The sequence below is a fragment of the Emydura macquarii genome, unplaced genomic scaffold (assembly GCF_026122565.2).
Source record: "Emydura macquarii macquarii isolate MOO-44397 ecotype Brisbane River unplaced genomic scaffold, CSIRO-AGI_Emac_v2 contig_2768, whole genome shotgun sequence".
Lineage (NCBI taxonomy): Eukaryota > Metazoa > Chordata > Testudines > Chelidae > Emydura > Emydura macquarii.
Window position 1 is genome coordinate 28,597,789 of NW_027132905.1, and position 26,351 is coordinate 28,624,139.

At 45.5% G+C, this 26,351-nt stretch overlaps 2 long non-coding RNA genes across 3 annotated transcripts; both read right to left on the reverse strand.

Moving 5' to 3' along the window:
- Positions 1-9,358: 9,358 nt before the first annotated feature.
- On the reverse strand, positions 9,359-14,298 carry LOC137165529 (uncharacterized). 2 transcript variants are annotated; one of them, XR_010923407.1, is made up of 3 exons: positions 14,257-14,298; positions 10,512-10,686; positions 9,359-10,363 (listed from the first exon to the last, which is right to left on the reverse strand). It is a non-coding gene; the product is annotated as an uncharacterized lncRNA (long non-coding RNA). The 2 variants fall into 2 exon arrangements; XR_010923406.1 differs by lacking the exon at positions 14,257-14,298 and adding an exon at positions 13,982-14,117.
- Positions 14,299-20,417: 6,119 nt separating this feature from the next.
- LOC137165235 (uncharacterized) lies at positions 20,418-20,828 on the reverse strand. The gene is made up of 2 exons (XR_010923306.1): positions 20,791-20,828; positions 20,418-20,596 (listed from the first exon to the last, which is right to left on the reverse strand). It is a non-coding gene; the product is annotated as an uncharacterized lncRNA (long non-coding RNA).
- Between the last annotated feature and the right edge of the window lie 5,523 nt (positions 20,829-26,351).

Sequence of the window (26,351 nt, forward strand, 5' to 3'; positions counted from 1 at the left end):
GAAGGGAAGGGATGGAAGTAAATAAAAGACCTGCTATTTACTCTTTTCAGATATCATTGCCTTGCATGACATGACATCAGTGAACTCAGTACAGTAGAGTGTGCTGCTAAAAGAACAGCTGAAGGCTTTGCATGTTAACCTTTGTATCCATGTTGCTGCCTAGTCTTGGAAAGAAAGAAGAGTGCACAAGCATTTTTTTAAAATTAGCAAGGAAAACTCCCAAATGGTAATTAACTTATTTCATCAGATGATTTCTGTGTCATCTTGCAAAACACACAGGGTCATGTGCCATTGATTTTTTGGTCAAGTTCCCCATTGATTTCAATATCAAAATTGATGCCACATTTAAAACTAATGACACAACATATAGCCCACGGAATGAAATTCCAGAGTGTCTCTGCCAGAAAACAAAGATCTCACTCCTGCAGCCATTGAAGTCAGTGGGAGTTCTGTGGCTCTCTGTCTATCATGTGTATTTACATAATCCCCATTAATGTAGAACCATAACACCTCACAATCTTTGATGAATTTATCCAGACAACATCCCTGTGAGGTAAAGCAGTACATGCATGAGTAAAACAAACAGGATGAGGCCTTGATGCCTTTTTTTCTCACAGCACAGGGTCATTCTAAAGCAAGGGTGTCAAACATATGGCCTGCGGGCCACATGTGATCCACATGGTTAATTTTCATGGCTCATGCACTCAAAGCACCACCAGCCCAAGTGCCCCCAGCCCCCGGAGCACCACCAGCCCAGCTCCAGAGCACTGCTGGCCCACCCCAGTGCTGATCGCTGGTCCTCCCCACCCCCAAACTGGCCAGTCCGCCCCAGCTCCCAGAGCGCCGCCAGCCCAAGCACTCCCAACCCATGGAGTGCTGCCAGCCCATCCCAGCACCAGTCCGCCCCGCCCCCAAGCTGGCCGGTCCAGCCCAGCTCCCAGAGCACCACTGGCTTGAGCGCACCACTCCCAGTGGGTATGGAAAGTGAGTGAGTGGGTAATTGTGATATACTTCTTTGCTCTAAAACAGCTTTTGGATATGCATATTCATTGAGTAATATTTACATTGAAATTATTGACTGAAACAGGTTTTTTTATATGTTTTAAGTTTTTTTGCATAATGTAGTGCAGAGTTATATATTTTTTTAACTAGTATATTGACCTAATTTTTATTATTCACTCACTCACTCTCCATACCTGCTTATTCCTTATTCAGGGTTACAGAGCACTGGTGCCAACTTGGCTATTAATGGGCAAAAGGTGTGGTACAGCCTGGACAGGTCACCAGTACGTTGCAAGACACACACACACTCAGCCGCACACATATAATCACACAAGGGACAATTTACAGGAGCCAGTTAACCTAACCAGCATGAAGGTGTGAAGAAAGCCAGAGTGCTTGGAAAAACTCACGTAGACATGGAGAGAATATCATGTAAACTCCACACAGACAGAGCTGGGATCAGGGTTTGAATCCCAGGTGCTGGAGCTGTGAGGCGAGAATGCTAGCCGCTGCGCCATTGTGCTGCCCCTTTAATTTTTAATTTTTTTTACAGTGATGCCCGCCTAGTGAACAGTTTTGTCTTAAATTGTCCTTGTGGCCAAATAACTTTGACACCCCTGTTCTAAGGGCTCAGTTACACCACAAAAACATCTGACTTGGAGATCTGACATACACTTGAGCTATAATGTGTAAAATTTTCAGAAGCATCTAAGTACCTTAGAAGCCTACATCCCTATTGACTTTCAATGAAGCATAGGCTCTGAAAGATTTCAGAGCCTGAGCCAGAACGTCTACATGGATATTTGGCCCATGTCTGTAGATCCAAACTGTGAGACTCACAGCAGTATTTTTTTTCCTGTGTAGATGTAACCTAACTTCTTTGTAATGGGTGAAGGGATGACCATGTAGTAGCTGAGTCTCCTGCTTTCTGCAGTTCAGGCAGGTCCTATGCAATGTGTCCTTACAGTCCGAACTGCTGCTTGAACTGTGCAATGCATTGAAACAAGTGGGAAATTTCATCCTTTGCTATAAATACAGTCATCATAAATCCAGCTCCACTCACAATGGATCACACTAACTAGCACTTCCTCACTCAGAAGTTACAATTATCTCCAGTTCCGAGGACTGATCTTGCCATCCTTGCTCACATGAACAATTCCAATGGTTTAAATGGCTGAGAAAGGATTACTTGCATATGTAAAGGATTGAAAGATCAAGCCCGCAATGAAGAAGGCCCAGCTCAACCTGGTGTGACGCATTTAAATCAATGCAGTTACACCAGAGAGGAATATGGCCAACTCCATGGACTTAAGTAGCATATGCTTTGGGGTGAATTTAGCACAGCATGTCCACCTGAATCTTACTGTGCTGAATGTAGGTAAAATTTTGCTGTAGTTAATATCTTTACATACAACCATTACGTGGCTTGTGTGTATGAATGATCCTGGATTAATTCTTGTAGCCAAATACTGTGGGGATGTGGAGAGCAGTATCTATATTGGTGATGAAAAGATTCAGGCTGTGTCTTCACTGCAACAAAAGGTGTATCTCACAGTGTTGCCTTTCTGGAGTCCTGCTACATTGTACACTGCTTTCCTTTGCAGTCACATGCAGGACCCCAGGGATGGAAAGACTGCTTAGGAATTTGGGGGGAGCAATTATAGCCTCCCTACTGATGGGGGAGCATAGACGCCCAGAACCACCCAACAAGTGGTTGGCACTGCCCAGAAAAGAAGCATGAGGCCAAAGCAGCTTGCCTGTGCATCCACTCAGCAACCTATGCTGATGTAACTCCTACGGAGCACCAGTTCTAATCCAAAAAACCACACCTCCACTGGGACAGGAGGTGTAATTTACACATCTATGCATCAGCTTCTGTAAATGTGGCCCAAAGGGCTTTTCCCACTTTCAGCTGTTTGTTCCTCAAACTCTATTCCCTTTTATTTGTCACACCTTCTGAGGGAGGCTGAGATGTTTCAAATAAATACAAGAGTGTTAACTTGCAATATTTGCACCTAGTATCCCCTGGGCCATGCTGAAAAAGAGGCAAGAAAGTTAGACCTAAGGGAGACAGATATAAATCTCTTCTTTTTGCCATATATGCAGTCCACAGGAACAAGGTAATTCAAAGTTAAGGCTAAAATCCTATTGGTAACTTACTCCTTTCTGCCTAAATATTGCCACTCATATAGTTTGCAGCCAATCAAGTAGTGTGTTATTAAGATTTCTGTATAATATATATATAGATTATATAACTATTATTGTATAATTGAAGTCATAAGTCAAATTTGGGGCTATAGTAAATCTCAGTGAAGTGAACTTTCCAATAATATATGGCTTGACCTTCAACTCCTAATAGTAAATACTGTACTAATAGTCTATGAGGAGTCAATGTTTGACCTTTCATATGTTTAGAATTTTCTGAAGCTAAGATATTGCCATTCACTGACACCCATAGGGAATTTTGCTGTGAAGTCAAAATACAATGTGGCTTTAATGGGTGTGTAGCTCCACAGCGACAGATTTACAGAGTCCCTTTGCCCTAGTCCAAGATAGACACAGAAGGTCCAATCCTGAGTCCTTAGTCTGGCAAACCTTTGGCTGATTTCAGCATAATAGTGGCAGGATTAGCACCAGCAGCCTTTGACAAATCTGCTAACATTAATCTGGTGTTTCCAAATGCGCTTAGACTAGTGAGACCAATCAGTGTCATTGAAGTAAGTGCCCGAAACAGAGCTATAAAATCAGATCCAGCTTGCCTCAGCATCCAAATGAATGTAGAGAAAATGGATATTTAAACTACAGAGTTATTAAAAATAACCAATCCAGAACTCTTCAGACAAAGATGGCGTCCCATTATTTGCCACAAGAGGTTAAATAATTAATTTTAGTGAGAGCCTCAGCCCAGCTTTTTAAATGACCAGAATGTCACTCTCACCTTAAAAACTCAGACTGTGGAAAAACCATAGTATCAAGCTGCATAAAACTCTCTCCCCTGTCCCCAAGTTCTCCACATTCCCAACATCACAAAGACTGTGGGCCCACTCTTGTGAAATGCTGACCCTCACAGCTCCCACTGGAGACAAAGCAAGAGTTCCTCACAGTTTGCAGGTTTGGAACCTTAGTTCCAGTCTGTGCTTGAACCCAACAACAGAAAAACTTACAGGCATTGTGTTTTAGAGACCAAAAGCCTGAGTGCAAGTACAAATCCAGAATACGTCCACTGAAATCAATGAAGTTACAGCAGAGCAAAACTGGGACAAGTGAGAAGTGAATCAGGCTCCAGGATCCTTGTAAATCTCACTTTGCACAAAATAATAGAGGAGAGGAGTGACTGAGAAAACAGAATATGAACAGCGGACAGGACCAGACAAGATGTGAGTTGACATAACTCAGAATGGGGATGGGGAGTGGAAGAAAACAGATGAAGGGAAGAGATAATTTTACTGCTACACCTTCCTGGAACCTAATGAAGTAGCGAGAATGGCCTTGGCTGGCCACATCAATCACTGGCCTACAACACTGGATAAAATTATTCTCTTGCCACAGCCTGTGTCACAGCTGAGAAAGGAGCTAATGATATCTGCACAGCAGCTGGAGGCTGACAAGGCACTGAGCTGTGCCTCTCACATGAGCAGCAGGTCAGGTACTGGTCAGTGATGAACGACTAGAGGCAGTGCAGGCACAGTGCCAGTGACAGGGTTATGGGAAAGGGTACTTCAAGGGGAAAGGTGGCAGGGGAAGTAGAAGAGATGCCAGAAAGGAAAGCCACAGAGAACCAAAAACTGCCATCAGTCCATGCAGCTCACATTGACTAGGAGTTAGTAGGAGTTTTGTGTATCCTTCCTAGAAAGAATGAAAGAAAGAGGAAGTGAAAGGGGCAGAGAAGAGTGGGGAACAGTGGGAGGCAGAGGCAGAGCAATTAAAACTAAAGGCCAGATTGTGACCCCCTTACTCATATTGAGGAGTGTTTACTCACACAGTGAATGCCATTCACCTGCCCCCCAGTTTCAGTAAGACAGTCACAGTGTGACCTTAAGACAGCAAAGAACTGGATGGAATAAGGACTGAGCAATAAAAATAGCTAAGATAAAGCTGAATGCAATGACACCATTAAAGTTGCAGAGAAGAGGGTAGAAAATGCCAAGAAGTTAAGCTTCCTCCAGGAATGTTGGCTCAGCCACATTGCACACATCCCTGTTTTTCCTGTGAAATGTGCAGCCTTCAGTTTTTGTTGGTAGATGTTTACCCCAAAACTATCCAGGCTGAGTGGCAGCACATTGATGATGCGCTACGAACTTTGGCCAACATTTTCAAAAGCAACTAGTGATTTGGGATGCCTTAATCTTTGGGTGCCCATTGTGAGACACCTGAAAGAGCCCAAATGATCAAAGGGCAGATACTCAGCAGTTTCTGCAAATCTAGCCTCTATAAGGCATCTCAAGCAGGCACTCAAAAGCCCTAGTCACTTCTGAAAACCTTGCTCCTTAACTTCTGCATTTCCTGATTTTGATTTGAATGCGCTGCACACTGGAAATTAAACAGGGCCCTTGTGCCCCCATCACAAGAGCTTGTAGTCAGGCCCCCATGTATTCTGCAGCAAGCCAGATGCCAATGCTGTGGCAATGACACATGGTTTCTGCAGCACGCTGGTGTGGCAATGTGGGAACTCTATAACAGTCAGGTGACTTCAGTTAGTGTTATATGACTGTAAGTAAGATCAGTACAGAATCCCTAGGTTATTTATTATCATATTAAATTAAATGTTATGCTGCTTGCTCCCTTCCCACACACTCCTGGATTTTCAGTCTCCTGCAGAACGTAATGCTGGACACACATAGCTTGTTTGGGTTGCACCAGACACACCTGGCTGCAGTGTGAGAGGTAGAATCTGGAGGGGAAGCAGGAGGCTTTGGCACAGCGCTTAATTTGTAATGAAAGAGGTGCCAGGGCTCAAACAATTTTTTTACATTCATAACTGATGCAGCAAGCCCAGAAGTGCCAGGCTCAGAATTGCCAAGCCTGAAGGTGCTGGAGCCCTGACACAAATTAAACACAGTTTTGGCAATACTTGTGGGACATTTCAGGCTTTTCTTTACTGGAAAGCATAGGTGGTGGTTTGGGGGACCCCGGCAGCAGGTGAAGCTGTTGGGAGAGAGGGAGGGATGAATCTACCCTTTGTAGAGGTGTCCTAGGGAATTCAGGACCTGGAACACTTTATCCCTGCCCTCCCCACACCAGCAACCCTTGACAGAAACCACCCTCGTCACCCTTCCATCCTCCAATATTCACCACTGCATCCCACAGTGACAGATAATAAGCACATTAGTCTGTGTGAATGTTTCTGCTAAAATGATCTTCTGCTTCAGAGGAATGATACACATTATAAAGCTGTTATTACAACATACCCGGCCTGTACATCGGGTAGGGAATTCCTTCCTGATCCCTGGAGCAATCATCTTCTGTTCTGAAGCATGAAAACTGATCATCCTCAGATTGCATAGCAGGAGGTGAACACAGCGAGCTCCAAGGGGGTGTGTACTGGATTTGCTTGGTGAGCAAAGGAACAGTGCAAATGCTGAGCTCTGTAACAAAGACAAGTTGAATGTTATTTTTCTCTGCTGCAGCCTTTATTAAACCATATGTTCCCAGACTGTGCACATGCTTGACTCCTGGGCTGGGCTGGCTACTTGCAACTAATCATAATTATTTGTTTTAGTTTGTGGAATTGCTTGTCCAGTGCCTTTGCGAACCAGGCTGGACTTGATGTGCTAGTGCCCCAAACGTTGGGGAAAGTACAAAAATTAATTAGAGCATCAATATAGGGCTTGTTCAAAAATAAATCTCTTCAGCACTTTGAACGTACAAGCCCATTTCCTCCCAGCTTCAATGCCACAGCACAGACGGTAAGTGCTAAAAGGGAGGAGTGAAGCCATCTAGAACTGGGAGTCTTTCAGTGGGGGGCAATCCCCATAAGGTAAATGCGATGTAAGCAAGGACAGAATTTATTTGGTCCTGTAAGAGGCAGCCAGCCCTGCTCAACTGGTCCTTCACTTCTGCATATCCTGATCTTTATTTGAACTCCCTGCTTGCTGGAAATTGAATGGGGCCTCTGCCCTGTGTCCCAAGAGCTTGTATCTGGCCTTTGTGTGTCCTGCAGCAAGCCAGATGCTATTCCTGATCTGATCTGCTGCTCCAGAGGAATGACCCATGTTATGAAGCTGTTATAAATCCATACTTTGCCTGTACATCAGGCAGGGAATTCTCTCCTGATCCCTAAAGCAACCAGCTTCTATCCTGAAGCATGCCACCTGCTACACCTGCATTGGGTGTTGGATTTTTTTCGAAGGAGTTCATGTGTGGGAGTCACTGATTGGCCACCTAGGAGGACTGGGAGTGCCAAGCAGGACAGAAGTCTGGGGAGCTACAGCTGGTCTGAGAAAGAAGCTGTGGGGAATAAAGGGGCAGTTTGACTGGAACTCCCCTCTGGGAAGGAGGGCTGGGGGCTGCTGAGTCAAGGAGAGAGACACTGAACTGGGGTGCCCAATGTGTAGTATGACTAAATAAATTGGACCCCCTAAGGGTAGTGTTTTAATTATCATTGGACTGTGAGGTGGCATTTTAAGGGGCCCTGAAGGGAAGGGTAAACTGAGGCAGAGTGCTTGGGAGGTGACTGGTCTGATACAGGCTTTAAATCTGGAGAAAAAGCTGATCTATGATTCATTTGCTGTGTTTGCCATGACATGGATGCCATGATTGTTACTAACAGCCAGAACAGCTGGAAGCAAGGCTGAAATGCTGTGGAGGGTGTGACACTAAGTACCCCTGTATTTACACCCCACATGCTATTGTAATAATCTTTGAACAAAATATGCCTTTTGAGGTCTCATTCAAAAACTAATAACTCAAAGGCATGTGTATTTGAGTCTCTGACCAACATGGTCTTCAGGCAAAGACAATGAAGATCCATTTTTACATATTAGGTAAACAAAGTTATTAAGCTACCAAGTGAGGAAAGAAAGAACTTGGAGCTTCCTTCATCACCAAACTCCTTGTCACTTTCCTTGCAGCTTGAATAAACTTTACTTTGAGAGGTAACCCTCAGAAGAATCCATTTAAAAGATTCACTGGTCTATAAAGATTGGGGGCTGATCTTTAAGTAATAAACAGTTGGATCAACTGAGTGAATACCCTATTACTATATTATAAAAGTGTGCAGCATGAGGTTTTTTTCCGAGAGCTAATGGTATGGTGGTGATTGTGAAATGTATGTATTAACAAGCTGAGAATGATGTGCCAAGGGGGTTGAAGTATCTGCAGGGGTGTGCACAAGGATGGGCAAACAGCGGCTCCTTCCTAGGGTAGGGGGGTGGGGGAAAGAGCGAGCTCCTCCTGTAGCTGGGGTGGTGGGGAAGAGTGAGCTTGGGGGGGGGCAAAGGGCTCCAAGTTAAATTTTCTGTGCATGCCCCTAAGTATCTGGGAACTAAATATAGGCAAGAGACCATCTTGAACAAAGCCTGTACCTTGCTAGATTAAGTTTTAGACCTTTCAATGTGTGTTTTCACTTTTATTTGCTTGTAACCCTTTCTATCTTCATCCCTTGTACCTGAACTCACTAAAAATCCTGTCTTCTTTTGTTTTGTTTTACTATTAAACTAATCCACCAGTACTGTGTATTAAAGTGAATGCTAACTCCAGTTAATGTGGCAAGCTGGTAGCTTTTGTGTCATTAGAGGAATAAATAAACCATAGTATTTCTCTGAACTGACCAGGAGTGGGCTGGATGTTGCAGAGTACATAGTTTTGGGGAAATTCGGGACCAGGAGTGTGGGATCACCCTGCAAGTAGTAATCAAGGTTGGTGGAAGCCACAGTGGAGCTGTGGGGCTGTAGATAGGCTGCTAGGGTCAGAGCTGCCAAAACAGGCCTGTCTGGCACACAGACACTCAAGATATGACCTGCCTGCTGGTAGGCTGGTTGTGAGCATCCTCGGCTGGGAGCTACAGCAGCAAAGCATTGTGAGGCACCCAAGGTTGCAGGGCAAGCAGTGACAACTCCTCACTGGTCTGAATTGCACCCTGAATCTTGTCACAGACAGAAAAACCCTGACCTTCAGCAGACATGGAAGGTCTCATATATAGCAGAATGGATGCAGTGTGTAGTGGCTAAGGCAGTCAAAGTGCTGTGCTTTGGGCAGGACACCAATTCTCATGATTTTATCCCAAGTCTCACAATACTTGGTGTTTTTCTTCAAGCTCTAGCTTCCGGAGTCAGGTGATTACATAAGACTCTGAGCATTCGTTCAAAGGAAAATAAACCAAGTTCCCATCCCTTGTGGTTGAAGATAAAAGGTTGAAAATGTGAACCTTAAAGGCTCAAAAAATAGAAGGCAAATAAAGAACCCCACATTTATTGCTTTTTAAATCTTGTGATATTTAAGCCAAGCTCACGATTTTTTGAGACCTGGCTCATGGTTTTTTAATTGGAATTACAGTGCTTGACATTCATATATTTTCCCCACACCTGAATCATGTATTCCGGCAGCATTGCTGGATTTTCAGGCTTAACTTTATTGGACCAACATGGAGCTGAGGAGCTGACCACTATTTTTTTACTATATTATTAATACCGTCTTTGAATATTACAATTGAGTCTCAAAATCTGAATCTAATTCTCCCTTCTTCAACTATGCTCTTATTTTCCTTGTTTGTGTCACTCTGGTTGGGCAGGCAAACTGGGCTAGTCAGTTTCACTTTTGCTTGTTATGCTGAAAGGTGTAATGTCAGCCTTGAGTCTGAGATCTAAAGACAATCATAGACCTCACTTTCAGGCTCAACAGAAAGAGCAATCTCCTTTATGTAGCTAAAAACAGCTGCAGACAATGGTGGCGACCTTCCAGCACCCCAGGCTGCATGGAAGGTAAGAGCTAATGTCTGTAGATTAACAGAGGTTCCTTTGGCTGCAAACCCAGTTCAGTGGCAGGCTGTGTGTGTTGGAGGCAAAAAAAAGCCCAGAAGTGGTTGTGAGCATTGACACTGAATGGAAGCAGAGGGATAGAGCTTCTTGGCCACAGAGCTCACTGTAGTGGCAGACTTGAGGATATCTCGGCAAGGAAGCTGCCTGCTGTTTGTTTCCATTGTGTTCAGGGAAACAGAACTGTGTGGGTATGTTATTTGTAGATAAACAAGACTGCACCTAGAATGCACCTGATTCATATAATTTCTCATCCTCATGGAAACAAACTTGCAAGGCCCCAAATATTGGCTCCCTTCTCAGGAAAAAGGGGCAACAGCTTCTCTTCAGTTTTTCGCTGCCAGGTTCTGATGCACCAGCGCACACAGCTGTTGTCGGTATTCATCGCTCTGCAAAGGAATTTTTTTCTTTTAATATGAAATTCTTTTCATTGACATTTTGAAAAGATCCTGAACACATTTCTCTTCAGATTAGATTCTGGGTTTAAAACTAGCTTGATGCAGAGCACCTTTCAAAAAAATGGCCCAGATTTCCTACCTTTGTTCGGGTTATTCTGTGGCATTCAGGTGGCACGATGGGATGGATTCTGGTCCTAAATTCTTCCAGCATAAGGGAGCTCCCATTGGCATGAAGTGGCATAGCTGGCTCCTACACCAGCTAGGTGTGTGTTGGAGGTAGGACAAAGCATGCATGCACTCCACCAAATCTCAACCTGGTGAAAGGTCCCACAGCAATCAGTCAGTTCACATGTTAGCACAGACCCCAGCCTTCTCTAACTTAGGCCACTGGGCGAGGGTTAGTGCAAATGCACCTTGCTAATCAGGAAGGTGTAACTTGCTCCTTGACTCTCCGCCCCCTCCTTTACCAAATCTATCTCAGCCCAGGAGTGCCTCTGGGCACATCTGGTCTGAAAATGGCCGTGATGGATGTTCAAAAATGCCTGCAGAACCCACGGCAATGGGTAACCAGAGTTTTGCTTGGCTAGCTCTCCACTGATTTTCTCTTAGAAAGTGTTGATTAGCCTACGGGTTCCGTGAACTATGATTCAAGCAGAATATTTATATGATTTTTTCTCTCTTCTCTTGTACAGCAAAATTAGCAATCTGCCTGACAACAGGCCCAATCCTGCTCAGATTGAGGCAACGGGATCTCAAACCATACCCTCCTCCACTGCAGTACAGGGAATGCTGTGCTTTATCCCTGGGCAGGAGGGACTGTTGGCCAGGAAAACTAATTGGTCTGCCACAGATGGGAGATTAAAAACAAAATTCATGGAGCAGGTGTTGTGGTAACGCAAGCAGGAGGCGAGGGGCTTGTTTGCATAAGCTCTGCCTCGTGCTTTTCTGTTTACTGAGATTTTATTGGAAATGTTTTCATAGCATTAAGAATTATAAGAGCCCAGCAAAATAGGGGTGGGTCTGAACCAAATCATCCCCCAGCCCTTAGGGAAGGGAAGATACTACAGCAATGGGTGCCCTGTGAATATCCAAATCCAAATTTCTGGACAGGTCCCTGTCTAATGCATAGAACCAAAACCCTGCATTTGTCACCCCACAGTTGCAATGAAGTCCGGATCCAGACTGCAAGATCGCGCTCATCTCTGTTTGCAAAGCACTGACACACATTATTGGCCTTGTTGGAGCCTTAGGCATAACTACGAGTATGAACCAGAGTTAGCCTTGGCTACATAGTAACACACTAGGTATTGGCTAAGCACATTCCAGTCTGGAGTGGATAGCACAAGAACACTCAGAATTCTCAAGTAACGGCATAAACTAATTCCCAAGAGATGGTCCAGGAACACACCGACCCCTTGTAAGAGAAGGATGGATTGACAAGATAATGGATGAGGATGCTTTATTTGAACTAGTAGGTACAAGGGTGGTAACCAACGACATCTAGAGTGTAACACGTAACTTGTTTGTATTAATGTCTAAAAGGAGAAGTCATAGGAGGGGAATCTTTGTATTGGCCTAGGGGACAGCATCCTGTTATGCTGACTGAGCCTTTACCTTGTCATGAGCATACATGTGTTAGTGTCCCTTTGACCCATCGGCAGGCCGCTAGTACCATGCTTTGCTGACAATAAAGCTAGCCAAGTGTCTTTGCTACTGAATTGAGCCAGTGGTCTTTCTTTAGGAAACATTGAGGTCTGCTGAATCAACATGCTGCACTTTCTGCTAGTGCAGCTAACACTGGGGCTCCAAGAACAGCAGCACTAGCAGCATTAACAACTCAGCAGTCGTAACAATGTTCTGCAATGCTACCAACACGATATTACAATGCTACGTCAGGTGCTTTTATAGTCAAATATGATACTCCGACCCCACGTTTCTGCTCTCTGTTGTGTCTTGGAGTTGGATCTGCTTATTCCATAGACACAAACAAGTTTGAGTTCCTATTGGTCCTGCTGAGCACCTTAGCTTTGTTCTGCTCTGCCTCACACTGCCCCCAAAGACTGTCCAATGGGAGAGTTTTTATTACTGGCATCTGCGTAAGAGGCACAAAGTTGATTACCTGAATGCAGGTGGAGTTCACAGCAGCAGTGGTTTTTGCTTGGATCTGCCCAATGTCATTGTGACAGTCACTTTTCTGATTACAACATCTCTTTGATCCTACCCTATAGACTTCCAATGGGAAATGTGCACTACGCTAGGGTTCCAAAACTGTGCCTTTTAAGATAGAGAGTACTCAGTCTCTGCAGACGGATTCTATTGCTCTGCATTTCTCATGCAGATCAAGGCCATGCTCACTGGGAAACGGCTAGCGGATCTTCCCTGGTCTGGCTATTTTCTTGCTGAAATAGGACGAAAAGATACAAGCAGAGATTTTCAGGAGCAGGGGCCTAAAGTTAAGCTGCTAAATCCATATGGCACCTGAATAAGGGTCCTGGCTGTCAAAGTGCAGAGCACCTAGTGCTCTGAGGTCAATGAGGTACCCCTAGGATACATAGGGGGAATGGGTGATAGGAGAATGATAACAGCTCATTGCTATAGTTCAAAGCCCATCCAGGTCAGTAGTATCTAGACATTGGCTTACCAGTTGTGAACAGTCACGTTGCCCCATATGAATTGAGTCTCAGCCCACTTCCTGGGGCATCACAGAAAACACCACACCCATGGGCACTAAGAAGACCCATGTTGTCACTTGCCATAGGAAGCCAAGGCCTCATTCTAAAGCCCTCTGCAGGGCAGCATGGGGAAAGCATGCACAGTATCTGCCAGTGCTATGGATAAGCAGAGCACTTCAGCCTCCAGGATATTGCTGCAGTGACCCTTGCGTGTACGTACACAAACCGCTGAGAAGAGATGATTTGGTGCTTGAGTAACCTTCAAATCAATATCAGCACCAAGTAAAAAAACGGAGGTGCAAACTCCTACAAACCAATGGGATGGGATAGTGAAGGTCCTCACAGGGCCATCCTCACCGAACTTCCCATCAAAATCTGTGTCCTTTGGCCAATCAGCTTTAGTCCCTTTTGGGGGACTGGGCAGTGGAATTGTAATGGGGATGTGTGTCATAGGGTGGCCCACCCAGAGTGCTCTGCTCCGGCAACAGGCTGCAGCACAACAAGTGCACCTGCCTCAGTTTTCCTTCTTTTGAGTCACCAGAAATAGTCCAAATAGTGCAAATGGCTCTGGTGGGATTAATTTTTTTAACAGAATAAAGCCCCGTGCACACAAGCCCAAACACCCCGGCTCTCCGGCACAGCCCCAGCGTCCCTCCCCGCACCCCGGCACAGCCCCAGCGTCCCTCCCCGCACCCCGGCACAGCCTTCTTTAACCCCAGCTTCACCCCTCTAGCTCCAAGAGCCAGCAGGCATCTCTCTCTGCTGCTCTCAGCCCTCTCTGTAACACATACCACATTCCAGTGTCTTCCACCACACCCCCACTCAGTCCTTATCTACCCCTCTACCAGGACAGCCATCCCACGCCTTCCAGCTGGAGTACAACTCCCTCTTCGCAGTGGGAACCCTCACATCCTCTTTGATAGGAAACCACCCTTACCCTGGGACTGGAGCACTGTTCCCCTGTGTCCAGCTCTCCAACCCTGGAGGTGTCAGCAAGAAAGGCCCTGCACTGCTCTCTGGTCTTCAGCCTTCTCCCAGGAAACACCTTTCTGCTTCCTTCCAGGACAACCTCCTCCAACCTTCCCTAGCCTTTAGCAGTTCTCACTAGGGTAACCAGATGTCCTGATTTTATAGGAACAATCCTGATATTTGGGGTTTTGTCTTATATTGCACCTATTACCCCCCAACCCCATCCGAATTTTTGGCACTTACTATCTGGTCACCCTAGCTCTCAACCACTCCTGACTGAACCAGACTGCTCTAACTCACTAAGACTCCCTAACTGGGTCTCACTCCCTGATCATTTATAGCTCTCAGGTGCTACCCCCACCCTCTTAATTGGCCAAACTGGGAATTCCTGTTCTGTCGCAGGGAGCCTGGACCTGCTTCATTTACAGGGGCCAGTCACCCTCTGATGGGTGTATGTGCATTAACCTGGGCATTTACTGGAGTTAGAAACCTGTACTCTGAGGCCTGGTCTACACTGGCAGCTTAATTTGAATTAAAGTCCCTTAATTTGAATTAATTACTCCTGCATCTACACTTGAGCATTGTTCATTTGAATTAAAGAGCCTTTAAAGTTGAATTAATAAGACCACCTCTGCAAGTGGCGTAGTGCCTAATTTGAATTTGTTCATTTGAATTAGTGTCAGTGTAGATACAATTGGTCTTAATTTGAATTAATTGGCCTCTGGAAGCTATCCCATAATGCCCCATTTCAAAGTTCCCTCTGCTCAAGTGCCCCGGGAAAATTTGAATCTTCATTTTGTGTGTTTGCTGCCAGTGTGGAGAGAGTTTTCCCACTGTCTTTATCATGGCTACTGCAAAGCCCAAATGTGCTCCAGCATGGAGGTGAGGTGAGGTGAGGTGAGGTCTGGTCTGGTCTGGTCTGAGGAGTTATTCCTGACCCCCAAGCAGTCCACCAGCACACAAGACAGCACAAATGATCCTGTGGAAGGCACATCTGGTGAGTTTTCTTTCTTATTAGCATTTCTGTCCTTGCACATTGTTTGGAGGGCAAGGGGGATTTCATGCGTTTCGTTGACTGCTATGGGTGCTTATGCAGGGCTCAACGTTTGTTTTGTGTGTTTAAAAAACATTACGTTTATCATCTGTTGATATCACGTTGAAAATTTAATGTATGTAATCTGTTATCCCTCCCTCGCTTGAAAAAAGTTTTCAGGGGAGGGCTGCCTTGTCCCTCACTGCACGGTAGGATTCTTCTCTGCAAGCAAGACAGCCAGCATCCCTCTCCCCCACACACTCACCACGCAATGAATGGGTTTAAAATCCAAGCTGCGATCACCTCCCCCCCACAACAAGCCCTTTGAAGTTTGTTTCTTTAAGGATTTGAAAGATTTCACCACCCCCTCTCCCCACATGGTGAATGGGTTTTAAATGCCCAGCAAGCCCTCTGCAGTTTGTCTCTTTAAGGGTTTGAAAGATTTCACCACCACCCCCTCCTCCCGCAGTGAATGCCTTTTAAATGCCAGCAGTGAGAGGAAATTTTTGCTACATTGTTTCAATGGCTAATCATGGAAATTGATACTTTCTTAAGAGTTTATTCATAGTGCTACTTGTGGATACATTATATCACCTTTCCATCAGTGAAATGGAAACATTTGTATCACTGTATTAATATGCTTACTGTGGCTCCCTTGTTGTTTATCTTTCATTCTACAGACACCTCGGCAGTGGACCCACCATTAAGAAGTGCTGCTGGCAGACTGTCTCAGATTAGAAAAAGGGGAAAAAAAAGAAAAAAAGAGAGAGATGACATGTTTGCGGACCTCCTGAACACCTCAGCATCCGCACAGACAGAGCAAAGAGAGAGGTGACTGACCTTGTCCCATAACATGGGACAAATGCAGGACAATGATTGCAGCACCACGCTGGAGATGCTGCAACTCATGTGGGACCAGTCAGATTCTACAGCATCTTGTAGACAGAGTCCTGCTGCAGCCCCTCAATAATGCTCCTCAACAGATGGCTATGCCACCTTCCCCCTCCCCAGCCCCCAATAGGTCTTGGAGGAGATTGTCCAGGAGGCATTACGTGCTTACCTCCACCCCGGATGTGAGCAGAAAGCTGCAGCAGCCATGCTGAGTGCTGGCCAGCAAGCTACCACCCTACCCCTGGAGACAGTGAAAGAACTCCCCTCCCCTTCCCCCATTACTTAAATGTAAATAAATAAAGGTTTGCATCATTCCACAATGTTTCTTTATTAAATCATATGTATGTCAGGAGGGAATTCTCAGGCACAGATATCGAATGGGCTTGGGTGGTGGGATGATTAATAAAGACAAACAACATACAGTGTGTGGGTTGGTGAAGGGAAAAATCAAATGCAAGCAATATACAGGATGTGGTGGGGGTAGCATTAAAAAGGCAAACAGCATACAGGTGGGGGGGTTGGTTTGGCAGAGGGAAAAATCAAAGGCAAGCAGTATAGAGAGGTTTTTGGGATGATCATTAAAGGAAAACAACATACAGGTGGGGGGGGTTGGTTTGGTGGAGAGAAAAATCAAAGGCAAGCAATATACAGGGTCATTGTTCTGCTGGATCTCTTGTATGATGGCATCTACGGAGGCATAGATCACTATTCTTCGCATTCTTGCTCAAGTTCTAAAGTAATCCAGGGTAAACCGTGATATATTTGTCACGGTCAAAAAGAGAGCACAGGTCAGCCGGCTCCATGTTTCTGCAGCAATGGCGATCAGGGGAGTACAAAACAGCACAGCATGAAAATCCTTTTCCTGTTTGTTTGGGGGGGGAGGGGGGGAGAAGCAGTGCTGCATCCTGGGACGATGACACTCCTCACAACAGCCTCCGTGGTTAGTTGCACTGTGGGATAGCTTCCCACATTGCACTGCTTTCTAATTTGAATTAAGGCTGGTCAGTGGGGATGCAAAAAACCAGCAAAAACTCTGAAGTGTGGACAGTCTGCAGCGCTTTCTATAAATCGGTTTCTGAAAGTCGAATTAAGCTAATTCAAATTAGTGCTGCAGTGTAGACATAACCCTAATTGTAGCATGGGTGGGGTGTAACACAGTTGCAAAGGTATTTGTGTGCCTAAAGAGGCAGATAGGCACCAGCTGTGATTTTCTAGAGTTCCTTGGCACCTCAGCCTGTGTGAAATCCTGCTCAAGTCCAGAGTGGTGAATAAATAAATGTTACCAAAATAAGGATCGTAAAAATATCATATATTAAAATAACCACCAGTCATTCATCTTCAGGTAATTAACATCATAAAAAAAAAAAGTATAAAAATCTTAATTTGTCAAAAATTATTTCTTTAAAGCAGAGCCCTGAGCCTGGTCCATCTTCATCAAGTTCCTTTAAGCTAAATTCAAACACAAAACCAGTTTAATATGGAATATATTCTCTGTTGAGGTATTATAAAATCCCACAGATTTGGAGATCTAATAGATCTTTTCCATCTCCAGCTGCTAGGAGCCAGGTCCTCCTCTGACAACAGAAAAGCTGGAAGCTCCCACTCTTAGGTCCAGAGAGTGATTACCACTTGATGTTCTATTCTCCCAACTTGCCTGGAACATTAGGGGGGACAGAATGTCTGAGTCAGCTGCTTTGCCATGTGAATCTGAGAGCAAAATTTTGCCCTTAATAGGCTGTCAGTTGCAGGGGGAAATTTTTATTAAAAATATTAACATCCAATAAACACTGCTCAGAGATGAGAAGTGAAGTTTCCTTGACATGGCTGCGCTGGGAGTTATGTTCGCAGTGCTCCTCTCCCACATGTCTCAAGTCAATGGATGCACATATATAGACAGAAGAGACCATCTAATTTCCTGCCCGTCTCTGACCAAAGCAAGAAAGGGTTATAGTAATAGACTGAGTGCTTTCCTTTGTATTCCTGCAGCTGACATTCAAATACAGGAACTGCAAAAAACTGGTGGAGGTGGAACGACATCCCAGGGGCGCAGAGAAAACTATGCTTCTCCTAGAGCCAGCCAAAAACCACCAAAAACAGGGCCAAGCTCCTCTGCCTGGAAGATGTCTCTTTCCCCTAGGATGCTCCTCCCAAGGCCAGAGGGACGGATTCTTTCTGTCTGCTGTTGTCTCACTGAGGATAGGGATTATTCATTACCTCTGTTACACTGTATGTGCACACAGCCCTTTACTGAACAGGCTCAGCTAGAGCCCTGGGGTAACTGAATGCAAGACTCATTCCTTTCCGTGGGAGATGTGCCCCTTAACACCAGGGCTGAATTTGGTCCTTAGACCCTGTCCCAAGGAGCTTCAGTGGAAGGGTCTGATCCTGCTCCCATCCAACTCAATGGCATAAACCCAGTTCAGTTCAGCAGCAGTGGGTTTGGAGATGTATGCAGCCTGACAGGATAGCACTGGAGCCAAGCGAAGGGAGGACCCCACTCAAGGAGAGCCTTGGCATGGGTATGAATGAGGGGGCAGCAGGAGGAGAGCAAGGGTGCTGCATGGCTCTGGGGGGACCCTGGAAAAGGTGTGAGGTTGAGAGGGGGAGGGGACAGGGTGTGACACTGGCTTGATTAGGGGGGCCTTTGAGGTGTATTCAGGTGCTCTGATTGCTCCCTTTTACACCAATCTAGTGTTGCGGGTGTCACGCTGGCTGGATTTGGGGTGGGGGGGGAGGGGAGCATTTATTATGTTATTTAACATCAATACATCAGAATCATAATAATTCATATGAGATATGCCATGTCAGGTACCATCAGAAAGGCTATAATGTGCTAAGTAAGATGATAATGTTTATGTTCATGTGTTATATGTGTAATGGAAGGTATGGATATGTTTATATCTGTATTTCAAATTGTGCTGTGTCTGGGTGACACCACAGACAGGATGGCTGCAGCACTAGCACCTGCTTAATGGCCCATTAAGAAATTCACAGGTACAGGGGGCCGAGGGGGAGAAGCCAGGGATATACCTGATCAGTCACCGGGACTTACTCATGTGACCCTGGACTCCATCTTATTCCTGTAAATTTCCACAAGCAGCATGGCAAAGACTAAGGGACATAAAAGGCAGCTGCACCACATCCATTTTGTCTTCAGTCAGTTTTTGGTCTTCATCCTACCTCTGGATCAACTCATCTACAACCAAACTGAAGCTGTGAAACAAAAGGACTGAGACCCATCCAGGATGTATACCAGAGGGACTGTACAAGCCTGCAAACTCCATAATTCTATTAGAAACCTGATATATATGGACTTTCAAATCATTTGTATGTATCTGAATGCTTTAATCCTTTAACATTTCTCTTATAGTTTGTTTCTTTCTTTTTATAATAAACCTTTAGTTTTATTTACTAGAGGATTGGCTGGCAGCATGGTGTTTTGGGTAAGATCTAAACTTATATTGATCTGGTACTGTGGCTGACCCTTTAGGGTCAGGAGGAACCTTTTTGGTAAAGAGCATAGAGTTTTAAATAACTGGTCTCTTTACTGGACCTAGTGGCTGATTGAGAGCCAGAGACTGAAATGCAGTAAAGGGGACTGTGTATATTTTATTTTGGCTTCTTGATAACCAGTGTGGGGAATCAGAAGCACTGTTTATGGCTGGTTGGGGAGTCTGACTTCAGTGTCACCCACAGGTGTTGGGAGCATCTGCTCTCCTTTTACAGCCTGCCCTGACCTTGGCATTCTCAGGTGGCTACCCTAGGCACGGATGAGTCACACAGGGTATGCTTGGGAGATAGAGGCAATAAGAGGAGAGATTCAGGTTCTGGAGCGGGAGTTTCAAAGGCACTGTGTTGGCCTAACTGAAGTCAATGGGAGTTTTTACTATTGAGTTCAGCGGCAGCAGAGTTAGGCCAATTACAGCAACAATCGACAAGCAGCACAGATCCTTGGGGGACGATGCATATGCAGACACACCCGTCCCAGTGAAAAAGAGACACCTCCTCTATTATTCTCTGGGGACGTATGCACAGGATTCTAGGGAAATATCAGTGCCTGAAAAATACCCACACATCAAGAGGAAAGAAAAATACCGTGCTGTATATACTTTATTGTCTGTTATTATCAAGCTCTTTTACAATAGCCGGTTGATGTGAAAAGAACGCTTTTTATCCCAAGATATTGAAAAAGATGGGCATGTGATGGTAATTTTGAGATGGAAGTAATTTTTCATCAATGTACATAAGGACAATCACAGTGCTAGGAGGGAGGCCTAATTGTGGAGATGTGTGATTAGCTTTTATGTCACTGCAATTATTCTGTTGGCTACATATAAAGAATATGGCAAAATGCAGCACTTAATTTTAAATCAAGACTTGGTTCTCTTTTTGTAGATAAGTGATGTTGATCACATCACTTAATGGTAACTATAAAATGTGCCATTTAGATTGTAAAAGGATGAAGGAAGGGACTAACCAGCTAGGTAATTGATGGATCACAGTCTGGATTTGTGGGAGGCAACACTAATACATCAGAGTTTAGTTCCCTTGGTTTTAAACTACTTCTAGGGAATTGCTATTTGCCCAAAGTCCTAATGGATGGAGAGTCAGTGATCCGTAAGGCCTGAAGCATCATATGGAGCAAACAGCCGCTTTGCCCTGGAGACAAAAAAAGTGTGAGATTAATTGCCATTTAATATAATTTGTGACTTTTGTTAAATATTTTACTTCAAGGCCTTACTTTGCCCTCAAAAGCCAGTAAGCATGATTTTGAGCTAAGTAACAATCCAGTCTGTTTGGCACTCTCATATAATTTGCCCACATTTTTGCCCTCCCTGAGAAGTAGCACTTACCTGTGTGATTTGCAAGTACAAGCAGGGAGTTGGACCTCTAACTGCTAATATTTAGGCCTGCATTTGTTGGGGGTGGCAATTAATGGCACCCACACAAATGGAGGCCACGATCAGTGTGACTAGCCCCAAACATTCAAAAACCATGGGTCAGGCCCCGCAAAATCAGGAGATTGGCTTCAAAACCAAGAGGTTTTAAAAATAATAAATTTGGGATTCTTTTTACTGGCCTTTTGTTTTCTGCTTCTTGAGGTTTCACATTTTCAAGCTTCTCCCTCCAACCATGAAGGTCAGAAACCTACTGGTGGTTTTTTGGTTTTTTTTTTAAATGAAAGCTGAGGTTCTCACACACTCACCTGACACCAGGATTCCTGGGGCCTTCAGAAACACACCCAGTATCATGAGACTTGTGATAAAATCCTAAGAGATTGGGCCTGAATATTCCTGACAAAGTGGTGCTCCGAGATATACACAAATGCCTCCATTGTGGAAATAAAGGGATATGATGCCTAATCTTGAAGGCCTTCCTCAGTCCCTGACTTCCATGGGAGTTTCATCTGTGTCAGGAGATCACAATCTGTCTCATAGTTTCCCCACGCCGCATCAGATGCTGTGAGGAGCATATCCCTTTGTGTTGGTTATAGTGACACTCTTAGTAGGGGTTTATCATGAAAGAGCTCTGAGGAGAGTTTGTGGTTTTGAAAGAGTCCCGTGATGAGCATGTTGTAATTTCTTGTATGTATGAATGGCCAAGCCATTAGACTCTGCATAGGGAAAGAGCTTTATTTAAGGAAGTTTCATTACACTCTGGGAGGCGCTTGCAACCAAGTTACTGTGAGCAGGTCAGGCCATGCTGGTCACACAGGTGGGATTAGCATGGAGCAGGGGAAGGAGAGAAAATGGCAGATGACAGCCATGAGTTCCCCAGGGGTCGGTCCTGGGGCCGGTTTTGTTCAACATCTTTATTAATGATCTGGAGGATGGGGTAGATTGCACCCTCAGCAAGTTTGCGGACGACACTAAGCTGGGGGGAGTGGTAGATACCCTGCAAGGTAGGGATAGGATACAGAGTGACCTAAACAAACTGGAGGATTGGGCCAAAAGAAATCTAATGAGGTTCAACAAAGAAAAGTGCAGAGTCCTCCACTTAGGAAGGAAGAATCCCATGCACAGCTATAGACTGGGGACCAACGAACTGGGCAGCAGCTCTGCAGAAAGGGACCTGGGGGTAACGGTGGATAAAAAGCTGGATATGAGTCAGCAGTGTGCCCTGGTTGTCAAGAAGGCCAATGGCATATTGGGCTGCATTAGAAGGGGCATTGCCAGCAGGTCACGGGAAGTGATTATTCCCCTCTATTCGGCATTGGTGAGGCCGCATTTAGAATATTGTGTCCAGTTTTGGGCTCCCCACTACAAAAAGGATGTGGACAAGTTGGAGAGAATGCAGCGGAGGGCAACAAAAATGATTAGGGGGCTGGAGCACAGGACTTATGAGGAGAGGCTGAGGGAACTGGGCTTGTTTAGTCTGCAAAAAAGAGTGAGGGGGGATTTGATAGCGGCCTTTAACTACCTGAAAGGGGGTTCTAGGGAGGATGGGGCTAGGCTGTTCTCAGTGGTGGCAGATGACAGAACAAGGAGCAACGGTCTCAAGTTGCAGGGCGGGAGGTCTAGGTTGGACATTAGGAAAAAGTTTTTTACTAGGAGGGTGGTGAAGCACTGGAATAGGTTACCTAGGGAGGTGGTGGAATCTCCATCCTTACAGGTTTTTAAGCTGAGGCTTGACAAAGCCCTGGTTGGGATGATATAGCTGAGGTTAGTCCTGCTTTGAGCAGGGGGTTGGACTAGATGACCTCCTGAGGTCCCTTCCAACTCTAATATTCTATGATTCTATGAAGAGGGTGACACAGGGAGCCTCAGGAATAAGAAGATGCAGCCCAAAAGGTTTTTTATGGCATCTTTTTATGCCTGACCATATACAGGGGCCTAGGATGATTGGGACGCCAGGGTAGGACACTTTGATCAGGCTGCAAAGATGGTCTGAAGGTGGATATTTTGGTGTTGCTGTTGAAAGGCAGGACACAGCAGCTTTTGCCTGATCCTTGTTTGTTTGGAGAAATTATATTTTGTGTAATTGTAGGGTGGTGGTATTAGAAAATTTCTCATAGAAATTGATGGCAAAACCATCAAGACCTGCACCATTAGTGCTCGGAGCTGTTTACTTGCTGGATTTTATTCAGAGCAGTGTACCAGCTAAACTTCGGGATATATTTTCTGTCAGTCTTGGGGATTTAAATTTAGCTAGGAACTGTGTCAATGTTTGTTTACAGGGTGGACACCAGGCACTTCCATTCCTTTCCGTCTTTTGCTGCTGCTTCCAACAGCTCTGCGGTGTTGAGATCAGCTGTTCTCCCCTCCTTGAACTTTAAGGGTTCTTCTTAAAGTTTCTCTTGGACACCCTCATTTCCTCACACTCTGCTGCACCTTGATGTGACCGTCAGTCCCAAATCCAAATAAAGCAGGTGAGGTTTGAATGCAAGGTCAGCCACCTAGCCTCTTAAAAATCCCACCTCACTGGTTATAGAAAGAGACCCAGGCTACCATTCTGGTAAAAATGGCTGCCAGCCCTGCATGCACTGGCCTGTCTTGCTTTATATCAGTGCAGTATGTCAACATTGGAGATTTGTGACAATTTCTCAAAGAGCTGACACTTCAGTGAATTTAATGGGGTTTCTCCTGACCAGAACGAGGCCCGAGATCTCTGGTTTTAACCAAGGTGTTTCTGCCATTGTGACGTCCTGTTTTATGCAGCATGCTGCTGTTTTAGATGGTGATTTTATTGGCTCTGTGGGAAATGCAGCAGCTAACTTCTGCAGGTCATATGATTCCTTCCCACACAAAAGCCATGTATGATTAGAGGGAGGCAAAGAAAAATTAGATAAAAGGCAATTTCAAACCAGTGTAATTGTTGAATGATTTGCAACTGGAGAACAATTTCATTAACAGCCTTCAAAATATCCACAAATACTCTCTGTTGCTGTCAGAGTGCATCAGATGATTTTCAGGACAAACCACTTGTCCAAGCCCAAGTTATAGAGGGAGGGGAAGAAGCTAAATTAAGGCTTCAAATGGAAGCTGATTGCATCGTTAACTACAGAGAAACTAAGATCAAATCTTCCATATGTCCAGATTTTTCACTAACAATGCTTATTCAACATGACACCTGTGGGTGGATCATTGGTTTCAGGGATCTCTGGATCGAAATATGTGATCCTCCATTGCCTGCGCTACATTGGTTCCAAGGTTGTATAAACTCCTAAAACTCTCTGTGGTCCAGCCACTAGAGGGGGACAGAGAACCATGGTGAGGTACTGTAGTCTTTGCTGCAGCATGAACCTGAGAGATCGGTAGGTGTGAGCTGCCACACTGCCATATGCAAGTTACTGCGTCCTCGCGAGTGCTGCATGTACCCGTGTGTGTCACTAGGACTGCTGGGGGCACATCCTATGGTTCTTTGTGCTGCAATCAGCTGAGCTGCTCCATGATTCTTTCCCAGTGAAGGGTGGGAGAACAAGTCTGTCCTTCTGGGCACAGCAGGGGAGTTAGGGGATGGCATTGGAAGACTATCAGCACTCAGGTGATTTAGCTGGCATCCTCCCTGCAGTGGTGGGTTACCACCCCGAGTGAAAGCAGCACCTGGGCTCTAACCACAGCCCCAGAAAGCCAGCTAGCCAGGGTATAAAGTGCCACTAAACCTGGGTGAGAAGAGTGTGTGTGGACATGAGGGGCATTGGACAGACATCAGGTGAGAGCTCCAGCTAATGCTGCAGTGAAGACACACACTCAGTAAGTATGGGCTCTGCTAGCATCCCCTTGTGGCAGGACGGGGAGCTACACCAACCTGGCTCCATCCCCCCTTAGGCCACCACACCCCATTCTGCATTTGTCAAGGACTGACCCCTCCCGGCTGGTCTGCAGTAGTCTCTGTTCCCTTTGGGATAATGGGGAAGCAGAAGTTCTGTGCCTCCAGCACGGCTAATCAGCCCTAGATCTCTAGGTTTAGGGGCTTCTTCTCTAAGAGTCCCAGGCTGGGGCAGGTAGAGGAACCCAGTCCCACCACCTGCTCCTGGGTTCCATCTGAAGGCCCATGTTTGGGACAGCCAGAACCAGTCCTCTTCACTCCCTGGCTGTTCCCAACCAGAGCTACCTCCTACCTCTGTACACTTCCCCAGCTTCTCCCTCAGGGGGCGGAGGGGTTTCCTGGCAGCTTCTCACCAGGTTGCTGGAGAAATCCTTTTACCCTCCCTAGCTGCCACCCCACCCTTACCCCTTGCAGCCCTTTTATCTGCTCAGCAACTGTGGGGCTCCTCCTTCTTGACCCTTTACATGCTGAACCAGCACCAGATACATAGACCCCATAACAGCTAGACAGCGGAAGTGCAGAAGCTGCAGGGGTAGGGCGGGGGGATGCTGAAACTTTGGCAGCAAGGTAAGAGGTGACTGGGGCTTTGGCATCTGCAGTGGATGGGAGGAGTGTGGGTACTTGACACTTGAACTTACATTTTTGGCTCTGGGTAGAAGGAGAATCTCCTCTTGCCCTCAGGGGCTTCAATGCTTAGAGCAGCCCCCTAGCAAACAGCCCCTTGCCTGCAGCTGCTCCCAATGCACCCAACAGCCACGGAGGAGCTCATCAGCTGCATGGCTCCAATAAAACAATCATCAACATGCTTATCCCTGCTGAGCCTCACAGTTAGCCAATAATCAGGGTCCTGGAGTTGTTTCTATTGGGAGGAGAAACTGATGAACGGTCTGGTACTTCTTTGATGCAACCCTGTTTATTTACACTGTATATAAAGTCTTGTTTCTCTGAACACTGCAGGAATCAAACAGCAGGTGACACCTGCTTTGCTCACAGTTCTAAACCTTCCTCCAGCTAGTACCCTGCCCTAAAGTGCTCTCTCAGTCTTTCTCAGGCTCACACAACACATGCTTCTCTGGGTGTTTCTGGGATTTCCTTGCTGCCTGTCTGCTTCTTTAGTGTTTCTGCTGCTTCTCTCTGAGACATACAGCTGCAATCCAATCAATCCGTGGCCCCTGTGTTTGTTATCAGTCGAGTCTTTGGGTGATGGCAGTTGTTATCAGTCCCCAGCATGGCATTTTCCATTAGTCCAGCTATCACTAAACAGCGGCCTGTAATTGCTCCCTGACTGGATGGCAGCCAGCACACCCAGCAGCTTCAATGAGGTTTCACCCAACTGCTTTCAAAACAATAAAATAGCTAAGAGTGTGAACGTCAGTGTGGTTATTGCTTGGGGACAGAGCCAGCAGCCTCCATATACATGACTGAAGGCAGTTCTTCGCGTCTTAGAACAGCCTCAGCCTAGAGACTCAGGGAGACAAGTGCACTGGGTCATCTTTAGAAAGTTTTCTTCCCAACCACAAGAGCTAGAAGCTTCATTATTTTTAAGAACCTAAAAGTTTGAGCGCATGCCCCATCCCCAGAGTCTGTTACAGCCAGAGGGTCAGGCTTAACTCTTTAGCTCTACTCGTAGCTATTTATGCTTCTA